Genomic DNA, 19,450 nt, shown 5'->3' with positions numbered 1-19,450 from the left:
CCTCAGCTCTTTAGACAGCACAAGGAACCATCCAGATCCCAGACCCCACATTGCACATCCCGGATCCCTCTTCCTCAGTCCTTTAGACAGCACAGGGAACCACCCAGATCCCAGATCCCTCTTCCTCAGCTCTTTAGACAGCACAGGGAACCACCCAGATCCCAGAGCAGCTGTCCAGAATCTGCCCGGAGTCTGTCCAGAATCTCTTGCAATTACACTGCAACTTGTAGCTGTTGCAACTCTAATTAGGATTCACATAAAAAGAGACAAATACGTTAACTTTGTAAGTAGAGGTTTATATCCTTTGGCAGTGGAGAGAGATGTGATATTGCATATAGTTCCCAAAATGTTTTCCATTTATAATTTTTAAAAAAACCTGCTTTATCAGCACAATGGGAGTGATGGAAACCTCTTTGGTTAAGAGTATGCTGATAGATAGAAAGGCACTTCTATTATATTGTAAATCCTATCTGCAGACCTTTTCTTTTATCTGCTGTGCTGTATGTAATTTTGCCTTATTATTAAGCATCTGTTGCAAGAAAATTATTATTAAAGAGATAAGAGTTGCCTTTCATAGACTTACTCATTCTAGGCAGGATAAGCATCATTTGGATGAAAGAAGACAGACTTCAGCAACATATTATTTTTTTCAAAGCAAGTTTCTTATCTTTGAGTCCAAAATATGCCGTGGAAAATGTAGCTATAGGAATGTTTACTTTTCTAATTCACCTTCTAAATTTATATAAAAATGAGATCTCCATCATGTTAATGAGATGAGTGTGGTAAGAAAGCCTGTGGTGATCATAGCGCTCGCTTTGCATTTACACTAACCAGTCTGGAATCAGTTTGTGCTGTACTCGATATAAAATTTTAGTGTCTCAAAATAAATTGAAATCAAATCATACTGACAATTGCAAGTCAGGAGTAACTGATATCCTCTCAGATAAGGCTGTTGTGAGTGCTGAAGATGGACTTGTACATCTAAACTCGGTACTAAGCATCTAATTAATGATAATGGAAAGTTTTTGGGAAGTATTTTGATTTTGAAAATTGAGTGCAGTCAACTTCTATATCCTTAAAATGAGAGAGAACCAATGTCCTCTCAATAAATGAAATTTGTGTGTGACTCTTGTAACTTAGCCATATACCTTCCTAACTACAACTGAAAACTCCTACATGATGTAAACTAGAGACAGAAAATATTTTTTAGGTCACTTGATTAATTTCCTTTCATTCGGCTGCTGTCAATTGATTTCCACAGTATATTTTCAGCTGTTGTTTATAGGTGAAAAAGAAAGTAAGATTAAAGTGTAAATAAAATTTGTTATGGGTTGTGTGCCCAGATTTCCATGAAGATAGATTTATATTGTCAAGGTGATACTGTTGTAAGTTTTGTCATGAAAGGACCTCATAAAAATTGCTGCTTTATCTCTTCTTCATGCTCCATCTGGCCTATATGGTAGAGTAAATTAAAAGAAACTGAAAATAAAACATATGTGAATAATGGGCCAGGAGGGAACTTGCATGGTTTTGAAGACAAGGCAGTGAGAAATTGTCACTATAATGTAGTAAAATGATGCCTTCTTCTAACTGCATACCCAGAGTGGTCTATCTTAGAAAGCACAAGATATTTTAAGACCACATCATAAAACAAGTTAGGGTCCTACTGAATATGAAAAGAAGCTGGGCTAGACTTTCAGGAGTGGATTAATTTGATTATTTGCATATTTAGTCACTGACATACCTCTGGAAATCTCACCTTCAGAACAGTTTATTCTGTAGTGGCAAACCCTCTGATTCCCTGCTGTTGTTTTGTTAAGAAGAGCCTGGGAATGGAGCAGTGCCCAGCTGCTCTCCTTGTTCCCCCACCTGCCCTGTGGGACAGGGCTCTGCAGACAGGACAGGGCAGAAATGACTCTGCAAGACCCTACAGGGCTTGGTCCCAGCCACAGCCAGAGCAGAGGAAAATGTGGCAGAGAACTTTATTGCTGAGCTCACTTTATGAGTGCAACAATCCAGAGATTGTTTTTGCTGAGAGGTATCCAGTGACCTTGGAAGAGGGTGAAGCTTGAACTGGTGAAATCATTTATCACTCTCACTGCAGAACAGTAAAATTTATGATACCAGCTGCTCTGGGCTCTATCTACTCCAAGAGACTCCTCATTCTTTCAGGGCACTGACTAAGTTTAATTGAATTGTCTAGATCTCATTTCTGTGGTGGGTGAGTTTGGCACACACCTTAGCTGCAGGCTCCGTCCCTGTCTGGATACAGGGATCCATGGAACATTTTACACAGCTGCACCTGAGCAGTGCATCTGGAGCCTCTCAACACCATGACTGCCTTGCACAAGAAGTGTCTGGAAGCTCCACATGACAGTGTCTGCCAGGTTAGCTCTGGGAAGATTGTGTCTTTAAGTCAGTTCATAAACCGAAGGATTTGTTTCCAGTATGGCTTTCAGTTTATATGGCCCTATTTGTTCCATTAATGGCTTTTGCTAGGTGAATTTTTCACTTACTGCACTGATCCATGACCTGAGAGTGCCACAGCCCTGGGCAGACATGCCTTTACCAGTGACCTGCTGACACAGGACCTCTGCAAAAGGTGCTGATAATCAGAGGCATCAGACTTTTTACTGAGGGTGTCCTTGTTATTGATAAGAAACATGGGAAAAAAGAAGTGTGGATAGTTTGGGATTTTCCCCACTTTCATCCTTTTGCAAATTAAATGTCTTAGTTGTGAGAGAATCCATTAGCAGTAATCTGGAAGAAAAGGTATGGAAAGATCAATGTTAAAGAAAATCAGTGTCAGGTCTGTAGCACTGGTAATAAAAACTGCAATAGATGCCCAGGTAGAGGAGGTTCCTTCATTTTATTTCCATTTCCTTGTAAGCCCAGGTGTTTCCTTTGTTTCAGGATCATGACCTTTTTTCTGAGTTTCCCATACAAAAGTTTATATTGAATAACATGATGTGTTTGTCAACATTTATGTAATTTCTTTTCTCATACTTTAAGTATTGGACGCTTTATAAACCCAAGAACTTATTACAAAAAGGGCAGAAATTACTCTTAACAAAACAAAATTTTTTGTTAACAAAGTCAGTAAAAGGCATCTAAATTATCACCTAATTATCTCAAATGAATAGGACCATAGGTGTTATTTTAAGTGAATTATTTAGGTAGCCAAATATGCATTTGGGCCATCTAAGAATAACATATAAAATATGAAAACTGTTTCTTTGACTTTCTTAGAAAGCTGTGAACCAAACCAGAACTGTAGTTTGAATGATTAACCAAGTCATTCAAGCCTTTGGTGGAAGTGGAATACCTAACACTAAACAGGATGGTGTATTTCACACTGTTGAGAACAGGTATTACACTTTTCATACAAATATGAGGACAGCCAAAAGGTATTTTTTTCTCCTAAATCAATAGGATAACAACACTTTTTTTATAGGAAGAAGGTATCTGAGACAGAGATGAACAATTTTCTCATGTACTTTATTCACAGTGCAACATTATTTTCAGGATGTTATCATTCTACAAACAGTCTTCACTCCACGAGCAAAATTTATGTTGATCCCATTAAAAACAGGGAATCTAGTGCATGATGTGGAATCATTCTAAGTCAGCAAAAACCAGATAAACATGCAGAAAGCTACTGTTTCTTTGCTAAGATGAGATAAATTGTTTGAATAATCTGGAATTAACCTGCAGTGCTTTTCATTGTGAAAAAGCCCCAAAAGAATTCCTTTTCTAACAGGAAAGTTTAGATAAGTCTGAATGTTGTACTTTTTGTCTGTGTGGGTACGGAGCTGCTGAAGGATCAAGGCAAGGCCTTGGTTTGCACTTCACCACTTCAGTGGCCACACACACACCAGGGCTTTCCCCTGGAGGAAGCAGCTGTGACAATCAAGCACTTCACTCCCAGCTCCTTTTTGAAAATCAGCACCTGCTCAAGGACATGGTAGAGCAGGAACTGACTTTCAAAGGAATTTATGTTACATGATAAGAGGTTAAAGTAAAATTGATTTGGTATTTGGACTCTTTTTTTTTTAAATATAGTTAAATTGGATATTTCCATCAAATAACATGATTTATGCCTGGAAGTGGTTCTTTAATGCTCGTTTGTTAAACATTGTTTAGAATTGTTATTTGTGTGCATTCAGTTTTAAGAGAACCCTTCATATAATAACAGCTGTGTGTGGCCTCCCTCTTGAGAGATTCAGAGAGAGAGAAAACAAGTGAATACTTATGGAAAGTGCACAATAATCTCAGTCCAGGAGGGGTAAGGGTACACAGAGAGACAGGAGGCTGCAAATTTCCATCATCTCTGTGCATGAAATTTATCCCCTAGGTAAAAGCCATCAGGCTTGGCAGTCCCATCCTTTCCAACATGATGCTCTATTTGAAGTCACCTTTTTTTATGACGGAGTTTACTTGTTTATTACTTGAAACTCAGAAGAGTTTCTTATGCTCTTAAACACTTTAGAAATTGGTATGCAGGCCTGCATTGCTTTATGCATACAGCTTTAATAAAACTGCAGAAACATATCAGGGAGGTGTTTGCCTACAGAGCCAGTAAGAGAGAAATGATAAATGAATGATTAATTCTGCAACAGAGATGAAATAATTCCAGGATTTAAAAAGTCTTTGTGGCATTCCTGGCACCTTAATTGCCTGCCATTACAGCCCTGTCTATTCTGACACACTTTATTGCTACTTTCCACCTTTGAATGCTATTTTGACAAATATTTATTCAGTGTCTGGCTTCAAAACAGCTTTTGGTAGTACAAGGATGAGTCACCAGTGATGATAAATGCTAAAAATATTCTTTGAGTTTCCAACTGAAAGAAGCTTGCTTAATATAAGTTTTTAATGCAACTGCTCTATCACTGATAGCAACAAAATCTTGACAAACCACTCACAGTGGCTGTCCAGAACTTGCTTTATGGCATACAGAAGTCCCCTTGAGCCCCTCTGAAGTATTCCCTACAAATTGGTGTGCCTTTGTGCATTTCTGATTTCTGCAGGGCAGCCTGGTGTGAAATGCAGTGTCTGCTCTGTTCTTCTGTAAAACTTCTGTGACCTTAAGGAACAACCAAGCTCAATATTTTATCATTTCTCTACTTGCTTTTGCTTGAAGTTATTTGGACATTTTTCTGCATATTTCTGTTCTATGTTTTGCAATTTTCTGACCTGTTTTATTACAGCTTTATGACACTGGTATGGGATTTTCACACCTGTTCGTGCTCAGCTACTGTTCCCCAAGACTTTAAAACAGCTGGGTTGACCCTTCTGAAAATGATCCTTATTGTGTGCTGTCCTTTGGGTCTTACATGGACAGCTGTTATTCCCATATGTAGTTATGGTCATTCCCAAGGGAAGTTAGAACTGTTGCAAACATTCTTTAGACCCTAAGACACCAATTTCTCAATGAAAGAAAAAAAAAAAAAAAAAAAAAAAAAAAAAAAAAAAAAAGGAAGAAAACTCTTCATAGAATAAAAGGAAGTTAAAATTGTCTATAGCACCATGAAAAAATAAAAAGTATGACATTCTTAAAGCATCCTGTGGGAAGACCTTCCAACTAATTTAATTTCTTAGAGAAAAAATCGTGATATGGAGTTATTAATAAATCTAAACAAGCTGGATTAAAGTGTCTGTTAGTGCCCTGGTTTTACACTACTCTGGGAACTCGAGAAATTTAAAGCCTAGAATGGAAATTCCCAATCAAACTATTATTTGAAGGTGAACAGTCACATTTACTCTCTTATTTGTCAGCTATTTCTAATATTTCTCCTTCACACTGCATGTGATTTTTCACTTGTGCACCAGAATTTGTACAACACATGCAGAAACTGGTCTGGAAATGTTCAAGATCTGTTACTTGGGCAATTTCCTGGGGCGCCTCAGAAAATTTAGCTTAAAGGAAAAGCAGGTTGGCTTTCAGGTGGTGTCTGAAACATTTCACAAAGATAGGACTGATATTTTCATCCTTACAAAGGCAGGTTAGGAGACAAAGAGGTTGTGTTATTAATAAATATAAATTCATTTATCCATGTTCATGAACTGTTTATTCCAACCTTAGAGCCAGGGTTTCTGGATGTCTGCAGTACAGGAATAAAGTATGGTGGTGTTTTTCCATGGATTTACTTTAACATCTGGGTAGTCTCTTAACAATGTCAAAGGCTGGAAAGGCATATTTTCAAGCACATGGTGAAAAATTAAGTAAAAACACAGAACTAAGCAGCTTTTGAGTTCTACAGTTAAAAACAAAACACAGGATGCATCCTAACTGCAGTCAGCAAGTGTTATTGAACTGACATATTTGCTTGATGCAATTTAGGAACAAGAAAAGTGGGTTATAATAGAATTATTTCATCATGAATGAACTACTGATCTAATTTACTAAGACACCTGGAAGTTACAGCATGACAGCACAAAGACATGCTGCAGCTACTGTACATAATCAGGCTTTTCAGGTGCTTTATCTGTCAGCATGATTAAGCAATTTCATTATTTAAAGTTGTAATTAAGCCATCCATATTTTTGAAACCCATTGCAAAAATCAGTATTACACATTACGAGTTTCAAGGCTACAAAAGCAGCTCACAGCTTGCATGCAAATCAGTTTGCAAACTCTTCCTGTCACTGCAGTGCAGTGTCCTGTGTCACCGCCACAAGTGAATGTACCTTAAATAGAAAGGTTCTTATTTGAAAGCTGCATTTTCTAATGCAGTTATTTACTTGCACCAAATAAGAACTTGATCTCCTGATCTTTCCTTTCTATACTTTACCCACTAAAATTTATTTTCTTATATCTATTATTGAAATTGTAGTGCGTGTACATTGTGCAACCTTGGCACTTTGTATATCCCCTTAAAATTCCTTCCAGCTCTAAGTAATGTCTGATAGTCTAAAAATATGTCATTATGATTGCTAGTGGTTTAATAAAACTTATATCAGGCATTTGTCATGTGAAAGCAGCCATATAAACAACTCCTCACCTAAGAGTGCAGGAGTAATCTAGCTGTACTATGGATTTGTCAGTTTTCACTGCACCATCTCTCTAGGTCATCAAAATCAATATTCTTATTTGCAGAGCTCCTGGGATGTATTAGGAATGACTGTGGTGGGTAAACCAAATGGGTGATTTACATGAATTTGAAGAAAGATCAATTTTGCTTTTCATAAAAAGCTCTACTTTTCTAAAGATATTGACTGTCTTAAGACATAGATTTAAAAAACACTTTTTTGCATTCACCGAGATTTCAGAAGAATTTATATCTATTGGCCATATTGAACTTTGCTGTTATTACTGTGTTTATGGGCTGCAGAAAGTAAAAAATTCCTGAGGGCTGCACTAGGCATCTGCAGAGCTGATGAGCCAGTTTGAAGTCACTGGTGTGAATCTGCACTGGCCGAGATTCCAATCCTCTGCTTCCTTACCAATGGATATTCACTGAGTAAGGATAAAGGAGAATCAGCAGTGGTTAAATAAGGTCAGGGTAACTGTGTAGGTTTTCAGTTCAATGCCACCAATTAAAAATGTACTCTTCAAGCTGAGCTTGGATCCATGAGCTTTGCCAAAGCATGGCAGAACCAGGCTAATTTCAAAACTTAGTATTAACCATTCTCTCATTAGCAATTACGGCCTGATTAGGTTACAAATAATTGTGGATCCACTTATAGTTTTGTAGCAGTACTAGTGCTGACTAGGAAATGGAAATTCTTATGAATAATTTCATGTCTTGAAAGCTTTTTCTACTTCAGAGTTGCATATTCTTTATAAGCAGGCAATGAACCCTACAGAAACTTCTTAGGCAGGCAAAAGCAGGATCCTCACCTTAATTTTCCATTAGCAGAAGTTGTTTTCAAATGAAATTCTAAGTGCAACTTTAATGTTAGAAATTGCAAGTTTATTGAATCATAATTTCAGGAAAGTTTCTGGCATTCTTTGGTATTATTGATAGCTGTTGTGTTTTGTAGGGTTTTTTTAAGTAATTACATATTAAAGTCATAACAAATCTCCATCAGCAAGAAAATATCCCAAAAGAAGCATCACTGTGCCATAGAAGTTGCACACAGTTCTGGTAGGGTATTATAACAAACCTTCCAATTTTGAAATATCCTCACAGCAGCCTGTGAGGTTCCTACTTCTAATTTACTCACAACTGCTTGAAAACAGACAAAATCTGCAGACTGATATTACACAGATCTTCCTACCCCTGTTTTAGCGTTCTTCCAAATGGACAATGGTATTCCAGACACTCCAGAATTTTACTGCACTTTTTCAAGCAGAGTCCAGGACCTCACTAAGTTCTTTTCCTATCTTGCAGTAATCCTTTCACTGCTGATTCAGTCTCTTCCCTTCCAGCTTGTTCACTCCAATTAACCTGTGGACTCAAACCTGTTCAGAGGAATTTACTGTTGCTGTAATTGCACGCATGGCCTACATGGCATTTTTTTATTCTTTCCTAAGTGGCCTCATGCCCTCTCTCCCTGAGGCACCTCTATCACCATCCCTGGATTTGGATGCATTCCCAAATAAGGGTTTGCTGTAATTCCATGGCCAGCACAGAGACCCTGTTTTCAAATTCAGCCTTCATTTTCTGTATGATGAATATTTAACCAAACGTGGTTGATTTAATGAAAATTCTTGCAGTAACTTATGACCCAGTGCTCAGCTAAAGTAAATAGAAGGAGAACTGGGGTAGCAGTTAAGTGTATTACAATTCAAACATAAACAATGGTATTAATATGACTCTGGAGTGTGTGCAATAGGAGGCCACAGATACTCCTGTGTGTGCAGAGGTGACAGGAAATGTCCAGTTGCTTTCAGGTAATAAGAGACACTGCTGACTGTCACACTTGGATTCCTTCCCACAAGGGCAGAGCTGCTGTTGCTCTCCTTGAATGTCACTTCCTAGCCCAAATGGACTAAATGTTTGGATTTCAGAAATACACAGCTCTCAGCTGGCAGACAAGCCACCTATTGTCTTTATTTCTGCAGTTACAGTTGTTTTATGCCATGTAAGTCTTCCATATGACTTGGTATGGGTCTGTTATAATTTAGGGAAGCATGTTGGAATTTTTGTCCTTAATATTCAGATGACAGTTTTGAAAGCAAACACCTGACCTATTTGGCAGAACTGAAAAGGCATATTTTTCAGGGTTGTTTCTTTTTTTTTTACCTGAAGAACTGTTGTCCCATTTCTAACAATAGTAATTTCAGCACCCATTTACCCATCAGTGAAAGAGTGTTTCACTGGGAAAATTTCAGACAGCTCAATTGTGAATAAATGTTTGAACCTTTAAACAACTACTTTAATGAGATCCATAAAACTTTAAGGGTCTGTGCAACACTGATCTTGAACATGTCTTGCCACAGTCTATTTGTTTAAATAACATCAACCCAGAACTACTCTGGGATGCAGACCCTCAATGCTGACTTGTTTCCTCCATAAAAGCACTAAGAACATTATCATGATTAGTACTAGAAACAAGCTGCATATTGGCAAAATAACAGCATTCTCTAGCAAAGTCACACGTACAGCTGCTAACTAATTACCTTCCTATGGTATATAACATATAATCAGTCTGTCTGCAAAATGCCAGCTCTGTAATTAAAGTTCCAGCAGTCCCCATTTCACTAAAGAGACTATGCATAATACTTGGGTTGTATCATTTCCTGACTTACATCTATGTATAAACACAGCAGCATGGACACACAACCATTCTTCACTTTACAGAAGTTATTAAGGGAGCCAAATATGACTCATTGCCACTTTTTAGCTGCATTAAAAACAAAATAGCATTTGCTTTTCCTTGAATTATGTCCTAATTGTCTGCTGGAACAGAAGTAAATCCCAGACTAATCTGTATGAGGAAGGAGCACCTATTTCTACTGTGCCTTTGTGCTACTATAGCTGCCTCCAGCTCAGACTGCTGCAGTATCCACACCTGCCAGAGTAGTGGGCTCTGGGCTGCACGAGGTTCCCTCCATGGTTCCCTGGAGAGATCCTCTCAATTCAGTGCAAGACTTACGTAAAAGCAGGGATTCTTTCATCCCCGATTTGCACTCTGCACTTTCAACAGAGCAAATAATCTTCCACGTAAGTCACTTCTCCCAGAATGTGGGAATTGTGAGAGGTGTCTAACCCGTGTCAGCTGCATCTGCCTTTGCTGAGCACGTTCAAAGTAACCCTTGCAAGCAGTCTCAGCACCTCCTTCAGAGATCAGAGCCTTTGAAGAGGGATTTGCCAAGTGATGCGGGCTTTCAAAGAGCCAACAAAGGACATGTCTGCAGCCCCAGGCAAGATCCAGGTGGGTTTTCTTTTGTGTGCAGACCAGCCTGGGAACCCCAGTGTTTCCCAGATGGCAGCTGAGAGCTTAGGCATCAAGTCTGGATGTTTATTTAATTAATGCCAGCATATAAATTCCTGTGGGATGTGTGTCGATAAGGGAGTGTAGTCCTTTGGTCTGACAAATTGAGTGATGTGTGTAGGTGGGACTGTGTGAGAGGGAGGAAACAGGAGCTCTCTTCAGGAGATGTTTTTAGAGCTGAGCACAAGTGTTTGTCCTCTAAAGCAAACAAGCCCCAGCTACCCTGTTTTCTTTGTCTCTGGGGTCTAGTTTTCATTAATCCAACTCTTGGTACCTTTATAGCATCTTAAAAGCTGCCTGAACCAAGTGTTTTATTTGTTCAGCAGCAAGGGAAGGATGTATCATCCTGCTTTGAACAGGGACAGCCTGCTTTTTCTTCATGCAACCTCCTGATGCTCAGCGAGACAAAGATCCTAATTTCCTGAGGACGCTTCAGGAGTGTCACCACACCTCTCAATTGTCTCAGTCCTTGGAGCATCAAGCAGTCAAGATGCCTGACTCAAATGTAACCTTTAAACATTTGAGTGTTATCATTTCAGCCAGGTTTCTAGAAAGCAAACTGAATAAAAACCATGTATATTAATATTTGAGAGGTAATGGCAAAGAATAGCAGGGTTTGCTTTGTATTAACACACATAGCTTTTGGTTTTTTTAAATTAAGTCTATGTTTTGATTAAGTATTATTAATAAAATGAAAATTGTTTGCTTGGTTTTCTAGCAAATAATGTGTTTTTCAGGAGGTGTGTTAAATAGGCATTTCGTTTAGTTTATGACCACAATTCCATTTGCAGACAGAGCCCTCCAAGCAGTGAAAAATAAGTTTGTTGCAAATCTCTTAAGAGAAATATCTGAAAGACAGAATTCCTGCACGTGTCACCTAAGAGGGCAGATTTTGGAGATGAGAGAAAGTGATTTAAATTCCAGATAAGATTCAAAGATGAGGCCTCATGAGGGAAATGAAGTAGAATTCTATGTGTGCTGTCTTGAGGAGGGAACAAACTCACAGACCAAAAGCTCATTTCAGCTCCCTTTGAAGTCAGGTTCTTCAAAAGCCCATACCTTTTCAGTTTTGGAAAGGACATTAATAATGCAAGAAAATAAGACTGACACAATTTGTGCCTCAATGTACATTAAAACATCCCTGATCTCTGTGCTCCCTTCCCAGTGATGCCCTCAGAAACATAATGGGTACCATTTGGAAATAAAACATGCTTTAATGCTATAAATACTTTATAAATGCATTAATAGGCAAAATTCAGAAAATTAATTGAGCACTTCAATAAATAATATCAACCAAATATCAGGTCTCAGATTAGGAAACAAAGGGGGTATTTGGGCTGTTTCAGTTAGGTACAAGCTCAAAGGATCTGGTGGGTTTCATAGTTCTCCTTAATATTATTCTTATTTGTTAAGTGGTAAATGTGTTCAGTTTGTGAATAATTCCCAAAGACATTATCTCTCCAAGTCTTTGCATTTTTTCATCTGTGATCATATATATACACATTTGGGTATATAGCATTTATAGTAGTTTCTTTAGTTTAGAGAGATATTTAACAAAAAAATTATACTGACAAATCACAGTGTAGATCAATACCTGGCATATAAATGAAAAAATCATAGAAGCCCTTTCAATTAGGAGGCAGGAAATTAAACTTGTAGTGTTTATTCTTGCTAAGACTTTGGTTGATCTTTTTATTCCTCAGATTCAGCTGATTCAAGTTGATCTTAAAAAATGTCCCCATGTTTCATTACTTAGTAGAAAGTGCATATATCTCAGAATATTGATCATTCTTTCCATTTAGATAGGAGCAGTTTTCCACTCTGACAGGAGCAAGGCAATATTTTATTGAGCCTGACATGCTGCAGCATCCGTACTGGCAGGCACAGTGCCTCTCTTCCCTTGGTTTTCCTTCTCTCCTCAGCTGTAGATTTCCAAGGGCAAATCCAAGCTGCTAGTGGCCATGCTGCATCTCTGAAGCAAAGTTCTTTGCATTATCCTTAATGGTTTTATTTGGTTTTTTTATACCTTGACATCAGGGGACTTTTCTGCCTTTTTAAATTCCTGATTGATTGGTGTTAATTAATAGAAAAATAAAGGGGATTTAAAAAAAAAAAAAAGGAAAAAGGGAAATAATACATCAGGATGAGTTACTGTTCAGTAAAGCTTCCTGTTAGAAGTAGTGAAATATTATAAGAACAAAAACCAGATAAAACAGAAATTATTTGATCCTTCTTAAACAACAGTTGAGGAACCTGGAAAACATTTTAAGTGGTCTGCTCCCCATCCTGGCCGTCTCACTTTTGCTGGCAGCCGTGTAGCTGCCTTCATTGGGTAACAGTTTCTGACAGCTTCAAAAGGGAATATTGCTTCTGAAACATGAGGCCACTGCCCTGCTCCCATTCTAACCTTCCTTTGGAGACCAGCCCTCAGCCCAAAAAGCCTGGAAAGAGGGATGGTCCAATCCAGAGCACCAAAGTCAAATAATGTTAACTGGATTTATTTACATGAGGCAGTGAGAGCAAGAGAGAAATTAATGGCCAGGAAAAATTTCAATACTGGTGAAGAAGAACCAACATTCATCCTAATCCCATGGAAATTTCTTTATGGGACCATTATAACAGTTTATATAAATTATTTTCCCTTCTATTACCTACCAAAACTGTTATTTGGTAGCTTAAGGAATATCAACAATAACTTTAATAGTAGAGTTAACAGGGATCAGTTTTCATTAGGTGTCTATCACTTCAATAATTTAGCTTCAATTTCAGTCCAACTCAATTCTTAAATACTTAGTTTCTAAAAATGTTTTTTCATCTATGTATGCTCTGATAATTTCTCTTTCTTTAATAGTTTTTGAATAAATTTATTCTGATAGGAGCTGTTGAAAGTACCCTGCCTGAAATATTTACAACTAGAACATTTACAATTAGAATGCTACAAATTGGTCTAAGAAAATATTCACATTGATATGAGCTCTTTGGAGTTTATTTATTTCAGTGATTGTACCATGTTGGCTTTCTAAAAACAGTGTTCTTTTTTTACTTTAAAGCTTTAGATATACGTAAGTATTCTACAAAGCTGTTTTCAAATATTTCACTCTAGTTGGTAATTAAAAACTCCAATGTTTTGTGTGTATGTATGCATATGCATATTTATATATCTCATACATTTGTATGTATACATGTGCCACTAAAAGCCGTAAAGGACTGCACCAATGAATTGTTTTTATCATCTCTTCATCTTAGAGTAATGTAAAAGTCTTCTGGTATGGGACAGAGTTGTCAAGTCTCTTCTAAGAGTAAGACAGGAGACGAATCTGTGCAGGTGAACAGCCAGATAAATTCCACATGAGGGTGGTTTCTGATGGAAAAGGGCCAGCACCGTGGTCATGCAAGGTCTCATCAGGGGACTGCAGAATAAGAAACTGTCACGGTTTGATGCTGGTGCAATGCCAGCGCCCCTATAAAAATGCACCTTCCCCAAATAAATGCTGTGAGATGTGATCAGGAACAGAGCAGAGCAGGCCCAAGCTCAGAAATAGAGGAGAAAGATCTTTATTAAGCTACTGCTAGGATAAAAGACACACACTAAATCTAGAATGAAAACCTACCAAAACATTCCTCCTCCCCTCACCCAAACTCTAACAAACCACAGTGAGACACAACTTGGACTTTTGATCAATTCATCACCCTTCAGATAATCAATACTCAGTCCTTCAAAGAAGAGAGAAGTCTCTCTTGCACCATAGACCCCCAGGAAACACAATTGCCACCTCTTGTGTTTCCATGTCACACATGGCACTGCCCGGAGAAAATCTGCCGTGGTGACACTCTCTTTTCCATGTCACAGTGCTCTCACCACCGTGCATGGACAGACTGCTCGTCCTTTAAGGATGCTTTGCCAAGGACCAAAAGAAACAACGGTTCAGTTTCTCATTTTGGGACCACAGTCCCCCCCATCTCCCCCCACCCCCACCCCCCCTGGGGCCAAGGGTCTTGAGAACAGAGGTCTTCTTCTTCCTGAAGACAGAAGGCATTACCACACCCTCCTCAGCTTTTCCCTGTTCACTCCATTCCTGTGCTGGTAGTCACTGAAACAGGTCTCTTGGCTCACCATTGCATCCTCCTAAAAATGCAGTCTCTGTTGCAAGAGAAATTGGTTCAGTCTATGATTATACAAGTTCAGCCAAAAGGTACTCCATCATCTCCTCCCACCTAGGATTTCTTCTTCTAACATCTCAGGTCCCAGACTGTCTCTCTTCTCTTTCAAATGAAGGAGGAGTAGCATTTTGCAAAGCTTTCTTTTTCCCAGGAAAGGGTTAAAAGTCTCGGCTCCCACAGCTGGGCACCTTCCCCCACCCCTTCTCCTTCCAGGTGCCATCAGGTTCTCAGTCTCTTTCCCTCTGGAGCCGGGAGGGGGGAACAAAGACATCTCAGTTTCTCTCTACTTTTCTGTCTGCAGGAGGTGGCCCGGTTCCAGTCCTTCAGCCCATGGCCTTCCTCTCCCGGGCCACATGGCTTCCCCTAGCTTTTCTGTCTGCAGGAGCTGGCCCGGTTCCAGTCCTTCAGCCCATGGCCTTCCTCTCCCAGGCCACATGGCTTCCCCTCCCCCACGCAGCCCGTGGCTGAGCAGGGGAGGCCTGCACTGCGCTCTGACCGGAACCAAAGAGAAGGTTCCCCTGGGAGTTCTCTGCTTTTAACCCCCTGTGTTCTCAGAAGCATATTTAATGCTTTCAGTGGTCAGTCCAAGTGCCAATATCTAAACCTGACCACTGGTTGGTTTGACCTTAACTTCCTGAGAAACTTCACTTCTGTGTCAAACCACAACAGAAACTAAGAGATGTCTTTGGTTATTATTTTGTTCCCCATCCTTCCTTTTTCTACAGTTAGTGAATACAGGTTTACCCTGAGTGTTCTTAAATCCTTTCTGTTTTTATACATTGAAGGTTCATTTGCAGAGGACTCAAATGTCATGTGTGGTTGGATTGAAGCTGGCTTCATTAAGTGCTAGAATACTAGAGTGGCTGCTAGGATTCCAGAAGGGGCAGGGGATGCTGAGGTGCAAGGCAGAATGCCACCAGCACTGGGAGGGAAGAGACTGGCTATCAATGAGGTCAGTGCCACAATTAACATCCTCCCTCCAGCATATGGGGCACAGAACTCAGACAAACCAGATAATAAATCTTGGAAAACTCACTGTCAGATTTGTATACTTAGCTCTTTTACACCAAGAATGACACACAAACCACAATAAAACTAACTCACAGTAACAAGAAATTTTCCCCAATTGCTACAGGGTGACTTGCAGTGTCTGTGTTCACCTTCTTTCTTGAGATGAAAGACATTGGCTGTGTCAGTCAACTGCCAAATAAAACACACTGCAGAGTTCTGCAAGATTCAGGTTTTTAATCACAGGAAAATCAAAGACCAAAGCATGTCTTAGATCTGGAAGTCTGGTGCAAAATACAGACTCACCTGTTTTAGGTGCGTGCTCTTCCTTCTGCAATCATTTGAATGGACATGGAGGGGAAATGGGCGGAGGAAGCAAAAATAATGACTTTTATTTGTCACTAAAAAGTAAAGGAGAATTTCTGATAAAATACAAGGCATTTCCTCATTTCTTGTGGGAACATCCATAGCTATAAAGAAAGATACTTGGAAAACTTGCTATAGAAATGTATTTCAGGAATTAGTTTGGATCAACTGGTATTGTTGGAATACTTCTCAAGAGAAAAAAATGGTTAAAATATTGAACTTTCCTCACCAAATTTTCTGAGTGATTTAGTGGACATCCACACTTCTCTTTGACATGTTAAATTAACGTTATTGTATAATAAATGGCAGGGCTCAAGGTATTCTAACAAAATTCTATCCATATTTTCTTAAAAATATAAATCTTAGGGATGTTTCTTGAACAGTCTTTGAAAATATGGGTTTTTTTAAGTGAAAGAAAATGTCTAAGTCATATAAACATTAAGCAGAAGAAAAAATATGTACTAGACAGTGAGTAAATAGTTAAAACATCAGTTTAGAAAGATTGTGACTAGATACATGCTTATTTGCATAAAGCATTTACTTGAGAAAAGTACAGAAGAAATTGTAGCAGGTTTTTCTAATGGACAGTTTTCTAAAGTATCCAACTGAATAGTTCATATTGAAGAAACAATTGTTTTGTAAGGTACACAAATTCTCATTTTAAATCAATCAGCATGAGACTGCATTATCCTTTCAATTAGTGAGATTATAAGAACAAGGTAGTGCTTCCCAGTCCTTCACCTCAAGTTTGTTTCAAAGTATACAATTGTGGGAAATCCCTTCTGCTTTGCTCAGCTTTCTGAAGAAGGTGTCAGTGAAAGGACACATTCAGGGGGCTGTCTGGGTCTCACAGTGCCTGTGGAATGCCACCAGTGCCTCCTTTAGGAGCTTGGGCATGAGGCACTGCCAGCAGAGCCCTGAGAATGATATCCCTGTGTCTCTGCCCACTTCAGTATCATTACAAGAGGATTATCATCCTTTTATCCATTCAGCCAAGGTAGGAAATATAAACTGTTTCCAGATTCCTCACCAAAACTCCTGTGAGGAAGCAGTATCTTGTTTGAGACTTCCATAAGGAGCAGGGAAATCTCTTTTGCTCCCATCTCTGGGTAATGTTCTTCTGATATTGAGAAAGAAGGGATTAATTTGCACAGTGTTCCAGGAAGAAGGGATTAATATGCACAGTGTTCATCTCCTTTATTCTATGACTGATTACACACAGTCCTTTACAAATGCAGCTATAGAAGAATGGTTAATTATTTTTCCAAATTAACTCCCTGTACACAGCTGTAGCATCACATCAGCATCTGTACCATCACATCAGCATCTGTAACAGAGACATCCAAGTTCTGATACATCTCTGATGGTTGTGGAATAGCATCCTCACTAAGGAGTACAAATTACTCCATCCTACAGCTACTCCTGCTGACACTTGGAAGAGTGGTGAAGCTCCAGTCTCAAAGGCAGAAAAACTGGTCCAGACCAAAGCAGTCTGGCTGGTTGGGTTTTTCCTTCACTGCCAGCAACCAGCTGTCAGAATTCTGCGGTTTACTCAGGGAGACTCTGTGATCACTTTTGAGCAGGACTGTGCAGGCTGAGCTCCAAGCGACAAGATTTATATATATAAGCAGTATTCTTATCGTGTTACATGGAGTCAGTGGTTGGAGACAGAGAAGACCCACTCTTCAGATGTACATGTGGCAATACAGTGCGCTTTATTGTTTCACTTATACAGAGGGTTTGAAGCACCCTGGTCTAAAACGCTCATTGGTCTCATCTTAACATCTCACATTTCTCTGACCAGTGACACGTCTGCAGCTTAGGATGGAACGTGATTGGATGAAGTCCCTGTATGTCAACCCACGAGATGGTTTATGGAACCAAGCTGGGTTTCTTATTTATAACCTAATTAATTGCTCAGCCACAGACCAGCTGTGACAACTGCCTTTTTTTTCCTTTATTAAAAAATGTAAAGATATTCTCTGTTATCCTACCTGCAAGGGCCCTTTGCAGGCAGGATGACACAGACAGCATGAGTCTAATTTGAATGAGGCCTTTTACTTTAATTTGACAAACCTGGCTTCCCCAGCTAGTGATGCATTCCACATACCACTGGAGCTGCAGCACTCAAGTCTAGGAGCTGTTAGGCAAGATACAACTTAACTCTAAAAACAAGAAACCATTTAACCCTTAAACCATTCAACCCTCAGAACTGTTAGAGAAAAAACAAATTACTAGAAAAACAATCTGTAAACAGAAAAAACAGTTTTTAAACAGGAAAAAATAAATAGTAAACAAATTAGGTCCTTATATGCACTCACTTCAGGAGTCCCAGCTTTCTATGAAGTAGGTGAACAGCTGTTCTGGTTACTGCTCCAATACATAGCTCTGTGATGTCTGTTGAGGGGTCATCAGGAGGATGCTGCCTGTGGTTCCGAGCAGGACGTAGTGCAGGCCGGACACATCTGGCAACGTGTTCCAATGTCCACTGAAATGCGCGCATACCCCCGTCCCCTGGTAATAAGATCCCAAAGACCCCTCCATGTATTGGTGAGGAGGTCTCTCACCATTACCTTGGGTTTGGGCAGCTGAACACCACAGGATGATTGTGGTGATAAGAAGTGATTTAAAATAAATGGGTTCTGGGACTTCTCTAATAATGTTAAATGATTTAGTGTCTATTTAGCTTTAGCTACCCTGCTCTGTGGGGTCTCGCCACACATTCTTCCCTTCTGTTTTTCAAGTTTATGTTTGAAAGTGCCACGTGCTCTTTCTGCAATGGCCTGTCCAGTTGCTAAATGGGGAATACCGGTTTGGTGTGACACACCCCAGAGCTGTAGAAATTGTCTAGTTTTCTGTGAAATGTATGCATTGTCTGTTTTGATGGTGTGAGGGATGCCCAAAGCTGCAAAAGCTGATCGCCAGTGTGCGATGGCATCCCGACCTTTTTCTCCTGTGTGTACTGTAGCCCATATTGCTGATGAAAAGTATCAACTGAGACATGTGCATATTTAAAATGGCCAAATTCAGGGATGTGTGTGACATCAGTTTGCCAGATTTGCAAAGCACGCAGTCCACGAGGGTTTGCCCCCATCTGCAGTGGAGCAGTGTGGCCTTGGCAGTCAGCACAGGGGCTAACAATATTACAAGCCTCTGTCTTTGCCAGCTGAAATTGCCACTGTAAGACTCGAAGACCTTGGTGGAAAAAATCATGTGATGCTTTTGCTTGTGCTAGCTTATCTGGCTGTAGTGCTTTCCAAGCAAGGCTAGCTAGCATATCTGCTCTGGTGTTGCCCTCTGTGATAAAACCTGGTAAATTTGTGTGACTCCTGATGTGTAGGGTATAATAAGGGCAAGTTCTGGACTGAATAGTAAGGCACAGAGTTTTTACTCAGTTAAATAGTTGTGCATTATCAATTTCCTTTAGTAGTGCTCAGTCTAATCTTTGTGTGATGTCAGCTACATATGCAGAATCAATTACAACATTTAGAGGAGTGTGGGGAATACGTTGGAAATCCATAGCTACAGCCTG

The 19,450-nt window shown here is 39.4% G+C and overlaps 1 protein-coding gene across 7 annotated transcripts in view; it reads left to right on the top strand.

Moving 5' to 3' along the window:
• The window catches only part of CLSTN2 (calsyntenin 2), a 324,249-nt gene that overhangs the window by 267,613 nt on the left and 37,186 nt on the right, over window positions 1-19,450 (top strand). The window lies entirely within an intron of this gene.

Source organism: Anomalospiza imberbis, chromosome 10, assembly GCF_031753505.1.
Source record: "Anomalospiza imberbis isolate Cuckoo-Finch-1a 21T00152 chromosome 10, ASM3175350v1, whole genome shotgun sequence".
In the NCBI taxonomy this organism is placed as follows: Eukaryota; Metazoa; Chordata; class Aves; order Passeriformes; family Viduidae; genus Anomalospiza; species Anomalospiza imberbis.
This window is presented reverse-complemented; position numbering and strand designations above follow the sequence as displayed.